At 37.2% G+C, this 14,311-nt stretch overlaps 1 protein-coding gene across 2 annotated transcripts in view; it reads left to right on the top strand.

Annotated features, from left to right (window-relative positions):
* Positions 1-14,311, top strand: part of TEX11 (testis expressed 11) — a 314,592-nt gene that overhangs the window by 65,274 nt on the left and 235,007 nt on the right. The gene's annotated exons all lie outside the window — the stretch shown is intronic.

The raw sequence follows: 14,311 nt of genomic DNA, 5'->3' as shown, positions 1-14,311 counted from the left end.
GTTCAGTAAATACTGTGTGGTACTTTGTCAGTTTAAACAGTCTCTGACTTCACTGGGCGCCTGGGTGGCTCAGTGGGTTGAAGCCTCTGTCTTCAGCTCAGGTCATGATCCTGGGGTCCTGGAATCGAGCCCCACTTCGGGCTCTCTGCTCAGTGGGGAGCCTGCTTCCTCCTCTCTCTCCCTGCCTGCCTCTCTGACTACTTGTAATATCTGTCTGTCAAATAAATAAATAAAATCTTTAAAAAACAAAAAACAAAGAAAAGTCTCTGACTTCAAAAGCCAATATGCTAAATTTATTTATTCCTTTAACGTGTGTTATTTACATGTTGCCAGTTGATAAGAAAATGTATTCTATCCTTAATGTAACATGAGATGTTCTTCTTTCATTCCTCCTTCATATCTCCATCACGAATATGAATTTTTCTTTTGCTTTGTTATGTATTGCTGTCTGCCAGCCCCAGTATATATATATATGGGTGGGTGGGTGAAGAGTAGGATTAGGATCAGCTAAAATTGTTACTATGAAATGAATTCTGCTATTTTAATATCAGTAAGTATATATTTAGTACTTACTGTATGAACAGTATTATACTAATATTTGTACTATTGTACTGAATCTGGAAATATCAAGGGAATAATGTAAAAATGGAGCAACTAGATGCAAGAACCCTGTCTTTCACTGAGCACTTAGGCACAGTAAAGGTTCTGACACATACACCATTCAATAATTGCTAGTTAAATGAATTTATTTGAAAAATGTATTTTTCTGGAGATGTGACATAAGGTACTTTGAACATCAGGGGATTATGGAGTAAAATATGTCAAATCAATTCACTGAATGTTTTTCCATTATGTGTATAGGGTTAGTTCTGGTTATTTGAAGATACTGTCAAGGTTAGTTTAACTGTTGTGAAAATTGCATTTGCCATTAATGAAATAAAGGCAGATATGGTCTTTGAGATTATAGTAATCACAGGTATATATATCTCTAATAAAATATTTATGCAAATGACTTTTATGTAAAAGACTTTAAAAAAAGATTTTATATATTTATTTGTCAGAGAGAGAACACAAGCAGAGGGAGTGGCAGAGGGAGAACTAGGCTCCCTGCTGAACAAAGGGGCCTAATGTGGGACTCAATCCCAGGACCTTGGGATCATAGCCTGAGCTGAAGGGAGACACTTAACAGACTGAGCCACCCAGGCATCCCTGTAAAAGACTTTGTAGAGCCTAAAGATTGATCAAACTCTATATATAAGAACTGTGCCTAACAGAACAGGCTTATACAGTTATGAGTTATACTTAATTTAGAATGTTTCACAGAAGTGGAATATACCTGAAGTTATTATGAAATCACATTTTAATAAATTGAATTATTTCAAATATAATCAGAGGAGCTGAGTAGTTTAGCTCAGGTTTTATAACAGGTTTCATTTAAATGAAGCTTTTTATAATGTGAATGATAAGTGAGTTTTGTTAGAGGATTTGGCAGTATTGGCAGGTACAAAGTTATGGCATCGGGGCGCCTGGGTGGCTCAGTGGGTTAAGCCTCTCCCTTCGGCTCAGGTCATGATCTCAGGGTCCTGGGATCGAGCCCCGCGTTGGACTCTCTGCTTTGCAGCGACCCTGCTTCCTCCTCTCTCTCTGCCTGCCTGTCTGCCTACTTGTGATCTTTGTCTGTCAAATAAATAAATAAAATAAAAACCTTTTTTTTGGTCAAATAAAACCTTTATTTTTTTGTCAAATAAAACCTTTTTTGACAGGCAGAGATCACAAGTAGGCAGACAGGCAGGCAGAGAGAGAGAGAGAGAGAGAGAGGAGGAAGTAGGCCCCCCACCGAGCAAAGGCCCAATGTGGGGCTCGATCCCAGGACCCTGGGATCATGACCCGAGCCGAAGGCAGAGGCTTTAACCCGCTGAGCCACCCAGGCACCCCATCAATAAAATCTTTAAAACAACAACAACAAAACAACGCTTATGGCATCAACCTATCAAGTAGTATGCCAAGAATACAGGGATGAGGAAGACAAAGCAAAAACGAAAAACCCAGAACATACTGGTGCCATGGATGGCTTCTGGAAGCTTAAAACTGTGGAGGTGAGCTTGAAGTTTATACCAAGAATGAGGGGGGAGGGAATGTTCTCTAGGAAATGGTCATAAGGATAGGCTGAGACTTAAAGTGGCATATGTATAGGTCATTTTCACATATGCCGTGGGTTGTTGACCTCTTATCTGGCATTATCACTTTTAGAAAAACTTCCAGTAGGAAAATTTGATGGTGACAGGGTGATTGACATCCATATCATCAGTTAGGTATATTAGACTTTTCCTATATAGTTAGTGTGACTATATTTTTAGGAATGTCATTTGACCCGTAGACTTTCGTCAGAATCTGTATTATAGGGGCACCTGGGTGGCTCAGTCAGTTGGGCATCTGTCTTCGGTTCTGGTCATGATCCCGGGGTCCTGGGATTGAGCCCTGCATCGGCAGGGAGCCTGCTTCTCCCTCTTCCACTCCCCTTGCTTATGTTCCCTCCCTTGCTGTGCTGTCCCTGTCAAATAAGTGCATAAAATCTTTTTTTAAAAAAAATTACATTTTATTGTTTTAAAAGAGGCAAAAGTAATTATCAGTGTTATTAACAGTAGGAATTTTAGCACAATGGATAGATGGATAGTTTTTCTAGTATTAGATCAATTCAGTCAAAATTTGAGTCATCTGTGATATCAGTGTCATATTGGTAATATTGTGATATCTACTTTTTAGAATTATTGTACAGCTTAAAGATGTGATGCATGTGTTGTGGAGTGTTCAATAACTTACGTAGAAAACAGAAACTGCTCAGTAAATGGTAGCTGTTGCTGCTATCTCTAGGTGATTTGTTTGCTCTTTACTCTAAGTGAACACTAATGTGGCAAGTCCACTAGTTTACTCTAAAATTCATCACAGTGAAATCAAATGTGGATTGTTTGTTGACTTAATAGGTAACTATATTATAAAGACAAATGCCCACATTTTCTGTCATATACTGCTTATCTTTGGAACAATTTTTTTTTTGTGCTTTAATTATCCATGTGTTATAAAGACTATTGGGAGCAGTTGGTGATACAGTAGGAATAAATAGCTGCTAATTAAACACCCTTCTCTGTAACTTTTATACCAGAAGGAGACAATGGAGAGAGTACTTTCTATAGGCTGAAGTCTTTTTTGTAAACTGTGACTATCTTAAGGCAGAGGTTATGTGCATTTTGGAAAGTACCCATTCAGTTAGGGAAGAAAACTCCAGCTTTTTGTTTTTTATAAACATATAATGTATTTTTATCCCCAGGGGTACAGGTTTGTGAATCGCCAGGTTTACACACTTCACAGCACTCACCATAGCACATACCCTCTCCAGTGTCCATAACTGCACACCCCTCTTCCGGCCCCCCTCCCCTCAGCAACCCTCAGTTTGTTTTGTGAGATTAAGAGTCACTTATGGTTTGTCTCCCTCCCGATCCCATTTTGTTTCATTTATTCTTCTCCTACCCCCTAACCCCGCACACGTTGCATCTCCACTTCCTCATATCAGGGAGATCATATGATAGTTAGTTGTCTTTCTCTGATTGACTTATTTCACTAAGCATGATACCCTCTAGTTCCATCCACGTCATCGCAAATGGCAAGATTTTATTTCTTTTGATGGCTGCATAGTATTCCATTGTGTGTGTATGTGTGTGTGTGTGTGTGTATGTACATACACACACACACACACACACACACACACACACACACCAAATCTTCTTTATCCATTCATCTGTTGATGGACATCTAGGTTCTTTCCATAGTTTGGCTATTGTGGACATTGCTGCTATAAACATTCGGGTGCCCCTTTGGATCACTAAAACGTGCCCCTTCGGATCACTAAAAACTCCAGTTTTACACAAATGATAACATATAAAAATTGCTATAGTATATTAGAATTTTGTTGAAATAAGCCTAGAATATAAAAGGGTGGTGGTGGGTATTGTTTATGAAGCTCTTTTCTGTCCCTCAGTTCTTGTTAGCAGGTATCTCTCAGTTCAGGGCCTCTTTTAGTTTTGTCTCCCCTTGCCTTTTCTTTTGCTAGAAAAGTTCATGAACAGCTGCTGTTCTCCTTGCTTTTTTCTACCACACTCTTGATCACATCCCCTTGTTAGAGATGCCATGGATTAAGAGAAGGCTGCTGTAATAATGAATGAAATTGGGACTCCTTTAGCTTACTTTACTGTAGGCATCAAGGTACCTGCCTCAGTGTATTCAATGAAAAATTTAGTTAGGACTCCGTTAAATACAAAATTTCAGCCCTTTGATATCAGAATGCTTGTTTTGGAAATAAATTTAAGAAGTCTTTTGTTTAATAAAATGCATTTTAGGGGGCACCTGGCTGGCTCATTTGGAAGAGCGTGTGGCTCTTGATCTCGGGGTCATGGGTTCAACCCCTATGTTGAGTGTAGAGATTAATAGAAAATAAACTTAAAAAATCCCCACAATTTTGATCTTTGCTGCTCCTCCCCTTTTTAAATTCTTGCTATGTCAAGTTCCTCTGTCTGCTCTTAGCAGAAGACAAGCATAAATAGATGGGAAGATATTATTGATATAGAACTTTTTTTCTTCCACAGTCTAGGGGATTTCAGTTACTCTAGTAGCATTTAAATTTACTCTTTATCTTTTAAGGTCCTAATAATTTGGACATATATTATGCCGAATTTGGCTTTTTATAAAAGATATATAGAAATCGCACTCTGACTAATTAGTATTCTAAAAGAAGCACAGTAAGCCAAACAAATACAAATAATTCTAACTCAAAAGGCTTTGGGGTTACATTGATTTACTGCAGAGATTTTGCAGATTTTTTTCTCCCTGGGAGGAAAATGCCTTAAATGCAAAATCTTAGTCATATTCTTTTTTTTTTTTTTTAAGATTTTATTTATTTGTTTGACAGAGAGAGAGATCACAAGTAGGCAGAGAGTCAGGCAGAGAGAGAGGGCGAGAAGCAGGCTCCCCACTGAGCAAAGAGCCTGTTGTGGGGCTTGATCCCAGGACACTGAGATTATGACCTGATACGAAGGCAGCGGCTTAATCCACTGAGCCACCCAGGTGCCCCTCTTAGTCATATTCTTAATCATGGATGATTTTTCTTTCATTTCTAGTAGTTCTAATTCATGCAGTTGTGTTACTTGGAGCTACCGACTGGTATACACTTGAGAGGCTAACTTTTTCTTCCCTTTGGTGTAAGAAGACCTATTTTGTAATTGTGGCAAATTAAATTTTAGGGGAGAACAGTTAAAATGAAAGGAATATAGCAAAAGTGGATATAGTAAAAAATGTTTTAAAATTTCTCTGCTGATAAAAGAAGATGTATGTATTAATTATAAAAATTTTAATGTTACAAAAAGATATAATGTGGTAAGTGAAAGTCATTTGTAATCCCACATTCATAAATGCTCATTTATTAACATTTTACTTTATTTTCTTTTTTATTTTTTTCACAAACAGTTTTGAAAAGGTCTTTTAATATGTTAAATGACAAGGAAGACATGAAAATCTTTGAAATGCATTTGGAGGATTTAAGGAATTGAGGAGTTTATCTAAAATGGACCATAAATAAGGAAAATTAATGGAATGAAAACAAGACAAAGACTATATATATAGGACAATTCCTAACTGGTGATCTCTCGTTAGGGACAGTGAGATAAATTGGGAAAACGACAGAAGACATTTGAATTGGACAAAATCATGGAGAATTGAATAAAACCCTGAAGGTGTTCTGTATAAAATAACCTAACTGATCTAATAAATGAAATATAAATGACCTACTTCTTTGACCTACAGGTCAGAGACTGCTTATAGATTCCTGAAGAGTCCTTTGTAGGTTAAATTGAGAATATTTCTCAACTCCTTGTGTGAGAGCTCTGTACTGCTTTTTCCCCTTCGGAATTCAAAGAAAGCATGATTTCTTCAGCATCTTTCTGAGACCATAATTACAGTTTATATTTTCTTTAAAAAAACTTTACAACCTAAACCTAGTGTTGCTAGATTTTTTGGATGTGAATAAATAATTGGGTAGACTGTATGTTACAGCAGGAGTAATTTTTGAGCTCCTTTTCTAATACTACTTTTAATTTCTCTGAAGTTAATCTAAAACCCGTTGCCGTTGCTAGCTAATTTGAGTTAGGAATAGTTTTTACCCTGCACGTAGTATCCTCAAGTGAAATGTGTCTCTTTCCTGTTTCTATAAAACTTCTTGTATCTTTAATTGAATCAAAAAAGGAGAATTCAGGGGCACCTGGGTGGCTCAGTGGGTTAAGCCCCTGCCTTCGGCTCAGGTCATGATCCCAGAGTCCTGGGATCAAGTCCTGCATCGGGCTCTCTGCTCAGCAGGGGGCCTGCATCCCTCCCTCTGTCTGCCTCTCCGCCTACTTGTGATCTCTCTCTCTGTCAAATAAATAAATAAAATCTTAAAAAAAGGAGAATTCAGCAAAAATTATACTCCTGTTTTCTAAATTCATAGCACTTAGAGTTAGTGAACCAGATTATGAACCAGATTAAACCCAACCATGTGGGGTTTAAAAATAGCTATTATGTTTACGATAGGGACAGTATTTATGAGGTATTTTTAGTTATCAATGCTTAGCCTTTACTATGGTTATATAGGAGTATATAGCACCAGAGGTCTTTTTTTTTTTTTTTAAGAAGATTCTACTTTTTTAAGTAATCCTTACACACAGGTGGGGCTGGAACCTATAACCGTGAGATCAGGAGTTTCATGCTCTACTGATTGAGCCAGCTATGTGCCCCCACCAGAGGTCTTCTAATAAGGAAATAACAAAGGAAATGTAAATGTGTATTATGCACAAATAGTAATGATTCACTATATGAGCCCAGGGGAAATTTTTATCAGTTTGAATAGTACTTAATGCTCACCTTTTATTTTCCCCTTGTTCTCAGCCTAAGTAAGACCTTGAGAATCTGACAATATTATTTATAGACAGGCAATGTGATCTAAGGAATGATCACAGAGCTAGCAATAGAAAACTTGTTAACTAATCAATTGTGTGACCTTGGGTCACTTACCTAATAACATGCTGCAATGTCTGTCTGAAAAGTGGGTACACTATTATCTGTGTCACAGGTTTATAATAAAGATGCCATAGGGAACATAATAGGACTTTGAAAATTAAGGGTATTATATAATCATAGACTGATAAATTAACTATAAAAATAATATGCAAGACCTTTTTAAAAAATTATTTTATTAACATATAATGTATTATTTGCCCTAGGGGAACAGGACTGTGAATCGTCAGGCTTACACACTTAACAGCTCTCACCATATCACATACCCTCCGCAGTGTCCATAACCCAACCACCCTCCCCCCCACCAAGCAACCCTCAGTTTGTTTTATGAGACTAAGAGTCTCTTATGGTTTGTCTCCCTCCTAATCCCATCTCGTTTCATTTTTTTCCTTACTTACCCCCCAGCACCCCCACTCTGCCTCTCAAGTTCCTCATATTAGGGAGATCATATGATATTTGTCTTTCTCTGATTGACTTCGCTCAGCATAATACCCTCTAGTTCCATCCCTGTCATGCAAGACCTATTTTAATGGTGAATGGAATGTATTAGCACCATCTTGTGGAAGTAGAATGAATTGTGTGACTGCAGTTTTAACAAGAAGATAATTTAAGATTCTTTAAGATCAAGTAGAGTAATTTAGGAACTGTGTTCTCTGGTGCTCTCTGGTTCTGCTAGAACAGCTTTTCAGAATCCCCATTAAGAGAAGGAGGAGATGTAGCCACAATTCTCTAACATACCCATCTTGATTTGGAGAAGTTAGGCATTAATTTTAAGTAATATGTCTGTGGAAGATTTTGTTTGAAAAAAGTGATTTGCTTGCTTACAGTTTGAAAGTGACTTGCATAGATCAATTTCATCTTGTATAGTTAGGGAAATTAACATTTAGAGAGATTTATACAGTGGCACCTAGTTGGGATCCTGTATCTTTAGTCTTTTAGGAATAGTCTTTCTCCAAAGGTCAGTAATGATGTTCCCTCCTTGATTCCTGATTTTGACTAATATGAGTCTTCTTTCTTATTTTCTTGGCCAGTCTAGCTAAAGGTTTGTCAGTCTGTTGGGTCTTTTCAAAGCATCAACTTTTGGTTTTATTGGTTTTTCTCTATTGTTTTTCAGTTATTTCATTTAATTCCCCCTGTAATCTTTGTGACTTTTCCCATTCATGCTTGCTTTAGACTTAGTTTGCTCTTTCTTTTCCATTTTTCTAACATGGAAGGTTGAGATCTTACTTCTCTTTTAATATTGTTATAGGTATAAAATTTTCCTTAACCATTGTTTTCTATCCCATAAATTTTGGTATGTTGTATTTTAGTGTTCACTCAGCTCAAGGTATTTTCTAATTTCTCTTGTGATTTATTCTTTGACCCATGGGTTATTTGGGAGTGTGTTGTTTAATTTACCCATAACTTCTTGATTTCTAACTTAATTTCATGTTGGTGGAGAACATACTTTCTATGACTTCACTTCTGTTAAATGTACTGAGGTTTTTTAATATGTTCTGTGCTGAAAAATGATCTATGTGTACTTGAGAAGAGGGTGTAGTCTACTATCATTGGGTGGAATATGATATAGATGTCTGTTAGGTTAGTAGGTATATAGTGCTATTTAAGTCTTCTGTATCCTCTTTGATGCTCTGCCTCCTTATCCTACCTGTTATTGAAAGTGGGGTATTAAAATTCTCAGCTGTCATTATTATGTATCTTTTCATTCAGTTTGTTTACTTTTGTTGATGTATTTTGGGGGCTCTGTTGTTAGCTTTATATATGTTTTTGTTATATCTTAGTAATGGGTTAGCTATTTTATCATTTTAAAATATCGCTCTTTAGTAAGTTTTTCATCTTTAAGTCTATTTTGGGGGCACCTGGGTGGCTCAGTCAGTTAAGCATCTGCCTTTGGCTCAGGTCATGATTCCAGGATTCTGGGATCGAGCCCTGCATTGGGCTCCTTGCTCAGCGGAAAGCCTGCTTCTCCCCTGCCTCCCACAACCCCTGCTTGTGCTTACTCTCTCCCTCTCTGTCTGTGCCAAATAAATTTTTAAAAAATCTTTAAAAGAATCTTTTAAAAAAAAGTCTGTTTTGTCTGATATTAGTGTAGCTACTCTAGTGTTCTTATGGTTGCTGTTTACATGGTATGTCTTTTTCCATCCTTTACTTTCAGCCTCTTTGGTATGTTTGAATTTAAGTGTGTTTTTTGTCAGGGTGCCTGGGTGGTGCAGTTGGTTAAGCATCCAACTCTTGGTGTCAGCTCATGTCATGATTTCAGGGTTGTGAGATTGCGCCCTGCCTTGGGCTTCATGCTCCATGCACAGTCTGCATAATTTCTCTCTCCCTCCTGCTCTGCCCTCCACCCCCGCATGTGAGCTCTCTCTTTCAAATAAGTAAATCTTAAAAAAAAATAAAGTGTGTTTCATGTGAACAGCATCTAGCTCGATCTTTTTAAATAATCCAGTCTGAAAATCTCTGATGTTTGATTTTATTGTTAAATCCATTCAGCCTTTTAATGTTGATACTGTTGGATTTATATCTGACATTTTGCTTTTTGTCATGTCATGTCTCATGACTACCTATTTTCTCTTTTCCTCCTTTACTTCTTTCTTTTATCGGAGTATCTTTTGAAAATTAATAAATGTACTTTTTTGTTGTGATGAATATATACAACATAAAATTTGCTTTTTTAATTATTTTAAATGTTTGATTCAGGGAGATTAATTACATTCCCAGTGTTCAACCATCATTACGATCAATTTCAAAAACGTTTTTCATCATCTCAAATAGAAATTCTGTAACTTTTTCTTTTTACTTTTTTTTTAAAGATTTTATTTATTTTATTTGACAGAGATCACAAGTAGGCAGAGAGGCAGGCAGAGACTGAGGGGAAAGCAGGCTCCCTGCTGAGCAGAGAGCCCAATGCGGGGCTTGATCCCAGGACACTGAGGTCATGACCTGAGCCGAAGGCAGGGGCTTAATCCACTGAGCCTTTTTACTTTTTAAAGATTTCATTTATTTGACACAGATCACAAGTAGGCAGAGAGGAAGACAGAGAGAGGGGGAAGCAGGCTCCCTGCTGAGCAGAGAGCCTAATGTAGGGCTTGATCCCAGGACCCTGAGATCATGACCTGAGCTGAAGGCAGGAGCTTAACTGACTGAGATACCCAGGCACCCCTCTGTAACTTTTTCATAAAATTAATTATTTTTTAATTTTTTTTCTCACCATAACACATACACTCCCCAATGTCCATCACCCAGCCTCCTCATCCTTCCTTCCTCCCCAAATTCTGTAACTTCTTTTTTTTAAATTTTATTTATTTATTTGACAGACAGAGATCACAAGTAGGCAGAGAGGCAGGCAGAGAGAGAGAGGAGGAAACAGGCTCCCTGGCGAGCAGAGAGCCCAACGCGGGGCCTGATCCGATCATGACCTGAGCTGAAGGCAGAGGCTTTAACCCACTGAGCCACCCAGGTGCCCCAAATTCTGTAACTTTTGAATGCTAACTCCCTATTTCTCCTTCCCCCTTCCCCAGTCCCTGATAATTTCTAGTCTCTTTAATACCTGTATGAACAGGTATTAGATTAGATATTTCATGTAAGTGGAATCATATAATATTTGTCCTTTTGTGTCTGGCTTATTTCATTCGGGAGAGTATTTTCAAGGATCATCCATGTTGCAACATGTAGGAGAACTTCATTTTTTTTTTTACCAATAATTTATTTTATTGTGGTAAAATATACAGAACATAAAGTTTACTATCATTTTAACTATTTTTTAAAAGATTTTATTTATTTGACAGAGAGAAGGACATTGAGAGAGGGAATACAAGTATGCAGGGGGAGGGAGAGAAGGAGAATCAGGCCTCCTGCTGAGCAGGGAGCCTGATGTGGGGCTCCATCCCAGGACCTTGGGATCATGATTTGAGCCGAAGGCAGAGGCTTAACCCACTGAGCCACCCAGGCGCCCCTGTTTAACAGTTTTTAAAATTACATATTCTTCGTGTTATTTTCCTTATGGTTGTTCTAGGTCTTAACAATATACATCTTCGGGACTCTGCTCAGCAGGGAGCCTGCTTCCTCTTCTCTCTCTGCCTGCCTCTCTGCCTACTTGTGATCTCTGTCTGTCAAATAAAAAAATACATCTTCATTTATTAGAAGTTACTTCAGATTTATATTAACTTTCTACTGAGAGAAGTTTTACTTCTATATAACTATTCCCTTTTCTCTTTTTTTGCTATTATAATTATATGTTATGTCTACATATGTTTAAAAACTCAATAATACATGGTTATAATTACTGCTTTATATAATCTTATATATTTTAAAGAAGGCTAGAGAAAAAAGGAGAGCATAGTTCATTTATTCTGTAGATTTAAGTTACCATTTGATGTTATTTCCTTACTCTATAACTTTATTTCCAGCTCCTTCTTTGTGTTATCATAGTAAAAATATATTACATATACAATGTCCCAACAATTAAATTTTATACATATTTATATAGTTGCTTTTTAAATAAGGAAGGAAATGGGAAGAAATATATAATCATATCGTCTTTTATAATTATCTAAATAATTACTAACACTTTTTCCATGTGAATTCACATTAATGTCTAGTGTCATTTGCTTTCAGCCTGAAGAATGTTCTTTTGTATTTCTTGTAAGGCAGATCAGCAAGAAATCTTCTCAGTTTTTGTTTATCTGGGAATGTATTTAGTTAGTCTTCTTTTGAAAAATAAGTTTCTCTAGATACAGGATTCTTAGTTGACAGTTTTTTTCTCTTTAAGCACTTTAAATACGTCATCCCTGCTTTCTGGCACCCATTATCATGTGATGAAGAGTTAGCTGTTAATCTTGTTTCCTTTGAAATGATGAATCTTTTTTCTTTAACTGCTTTCAAGATTTTCTGTTTATCTTTGACTTGCAGTAATTGGAGCATATGTGTCTGGGTATGGATTTGTGTGTGCATGTATGTGTGATCCTACTTGGAGCCCATTAAGCTTCTTGGAAGTGTAGATTATTGTTTTCCCTCTAATTTGGGAAGTTTTCAACCATTATTTCTTTGATTATATTTTCTATTTCTTTCTCTTGCTTCTCTCCTTTTGGTACTCTCATGCATATGTTGTTGTGCTGAATGATGTTCGACACGTCTTTGAAGCTCTGTTCATTTTTCCACTCTTTTTCCCCCCGTTTCTCAGATTTGTATAATCGCTATTAGTCTATCTCCAAGTTTATATATTCTTATTTTGCCTGTTCAGATCTACTATTGAGCCTCTCTAGTGAATTTGTCACCTCAGTGATTGTACTTTTCAACTTCAGAATTTTCACTTGGTTCTTTTTTGTAATTTCTGTGATTTAATTCTTATACTCTTATGCTCTATTTGCATCATTGTTATCAGACCTTCCTTTAATTCTTTAAATATCGTTTCCTTTATTTATTTAAACATATTTGATAGCTGATTTTGAAGCATTTTTCTACCAACTGCAACAACTGGGACCTCTCAGACAGTTTCTGTTGCCTTCATTTTATTCTTTGTAAGTCACACTTTACTTTCTTATTGCATGTGTTATAATATTTTGTTGACAACTAGACATTTTGGATAATATCTTGCAGCAGGTCTGGATACCAGTTTCCCACCTTTATGGAACTTAACTATTCTTTTAGTTTGGTCATTTATTTATTTGGTTATTTGACTGGACTAATTCTGTGAAGTTTATTTTTCTCACAGTGTGTGACCTCCAATGTTTCTGCTCAGGGTTTTTCCCCTTGTTTTTTGTCTTTTTATGGCTTTCTAGGCTTCACCTCGCATCCACATAAGCCACTTGTTGGTCAAGGGTTGTGTTTAAGGTCACTTAGTTAGTTATTCACCCTTTCCTATTGGATGGGTATTTGTCTTAGAGGCTGTTTTCACAGTTTGGTGAATTTATTATATTAACTCTGCATTCAGCCAGGGGCCTGTAGCTAATAGGTTCTCTCTCTGATCAGTGTCTGAGAGGGCAGCCTTGGGCATACGCACAGTCTCTCAGACTTCCCAAATATGAGTGCGTTTGGTTTTTTAAAACAGACATGTTTTTTAGAACAGTTTTCAGTTTACAGCACAATTGAGAGGAAGGTACAGAAATTTTCCATATACCCCCTGATTCTGCACATTCATAGCTTCCCCACTAATTAACATTACTCACTAGATTGGTACATTTTTTACTAAGGATGAACTTAAATTGACACATCGTAATCCCCCAACTCTGTAGTTTACCTCAGTATTCACTCTTGCTGTTGTATATTCTACACATTTAGACAAATGTATAATGACATATATCTACCATTATAGCACTTTAATGTCAGATAGAATAGTTTCACTGGCCTAAAAATACTCTGTGTTCTGCTTCCTCATCTCTCTTTTCCCAAACTCTATCAACCACTGATCTTTCGGTCTCCATAGTTTTGCCTTTTCTGGAATGTCATATAGTTGGAATCACACAGTATGTAACCTTTCAGATTGGCTTTTTTCCTTTAGTAATAATGATTTAAGCGTCCTCCTTGTGTTTTCTTTTCTCTGTAGCTCATTCATTTATTTATTTTAAAATGATTTTGTTTATTTTTGCAGGAGAGAGAGACCATGAGCCGGTGGGAGTGGGGGAGGAGCAGAGGGAGAAGCAGGCTCCTGTTGAGCAGGGAGCCTGTTGTGGGACTTGATCCCAGGACCCTGAGATCATGACCTGAACCAAAGGTAGACACTCAACTGACTGAGCCACCCAGGCACCCAATAGCTCATTTACTTTTAGTGCTGAATAATATTCTGGATGTACCATAGTTTATTTGTCCGTTTCCCTACTGAAGGGCATCTTGGTTGCTTCCAGGTTTTGTCAATTATGAATAAAGCTGCTATAAACATCCATGTGCAGATTTTTGTGTGGATGTAAGTTTTGAATTCCTTTTGATAAATACCAAGGAGCGTGATTGCTGGATTTTATAAGGAACAACCAAACTGTCTTGCAGGGTAGCTGTACAATTTTGTATTCCCACCAGCAATGTATGAGAGCTCTATTACTCCATATTCTCACCACTGTTTTAGACTTAGTGTATTAGACTTGGGCCATTCTGATGGGTATGTATTGGTATTTAATTTTTGTTTTAATTTGCATTTCTCGGGTTCCTGGGTGGCTCAGTGGGTTAAAGCTTCTGTCTTCGGCTCAGGTCATGATCTCAGGGTCCTGGGATCGAGTCTTGCATCGGG

The sequence above is a fragment of the Mustela erminea genome, chromosome X (assembly GCF_009829155.1).
Source record: "Mustela erminea isolate mMusErm1 chromosome X, mMusErm1.Pri, whole genome shotgun sequence".
Taxonomy (NCBI): domain Eukaryota; kingdom Metazoa; phylum Chordata; class Mammalia; order Carnivora; family Mustelidae; genus Mustela; species Mustela erminea.
Note: the sequence above shows the minus strand (reverse complement) of the source record. Positions and strands in the feature narration are given on the sequence as shown.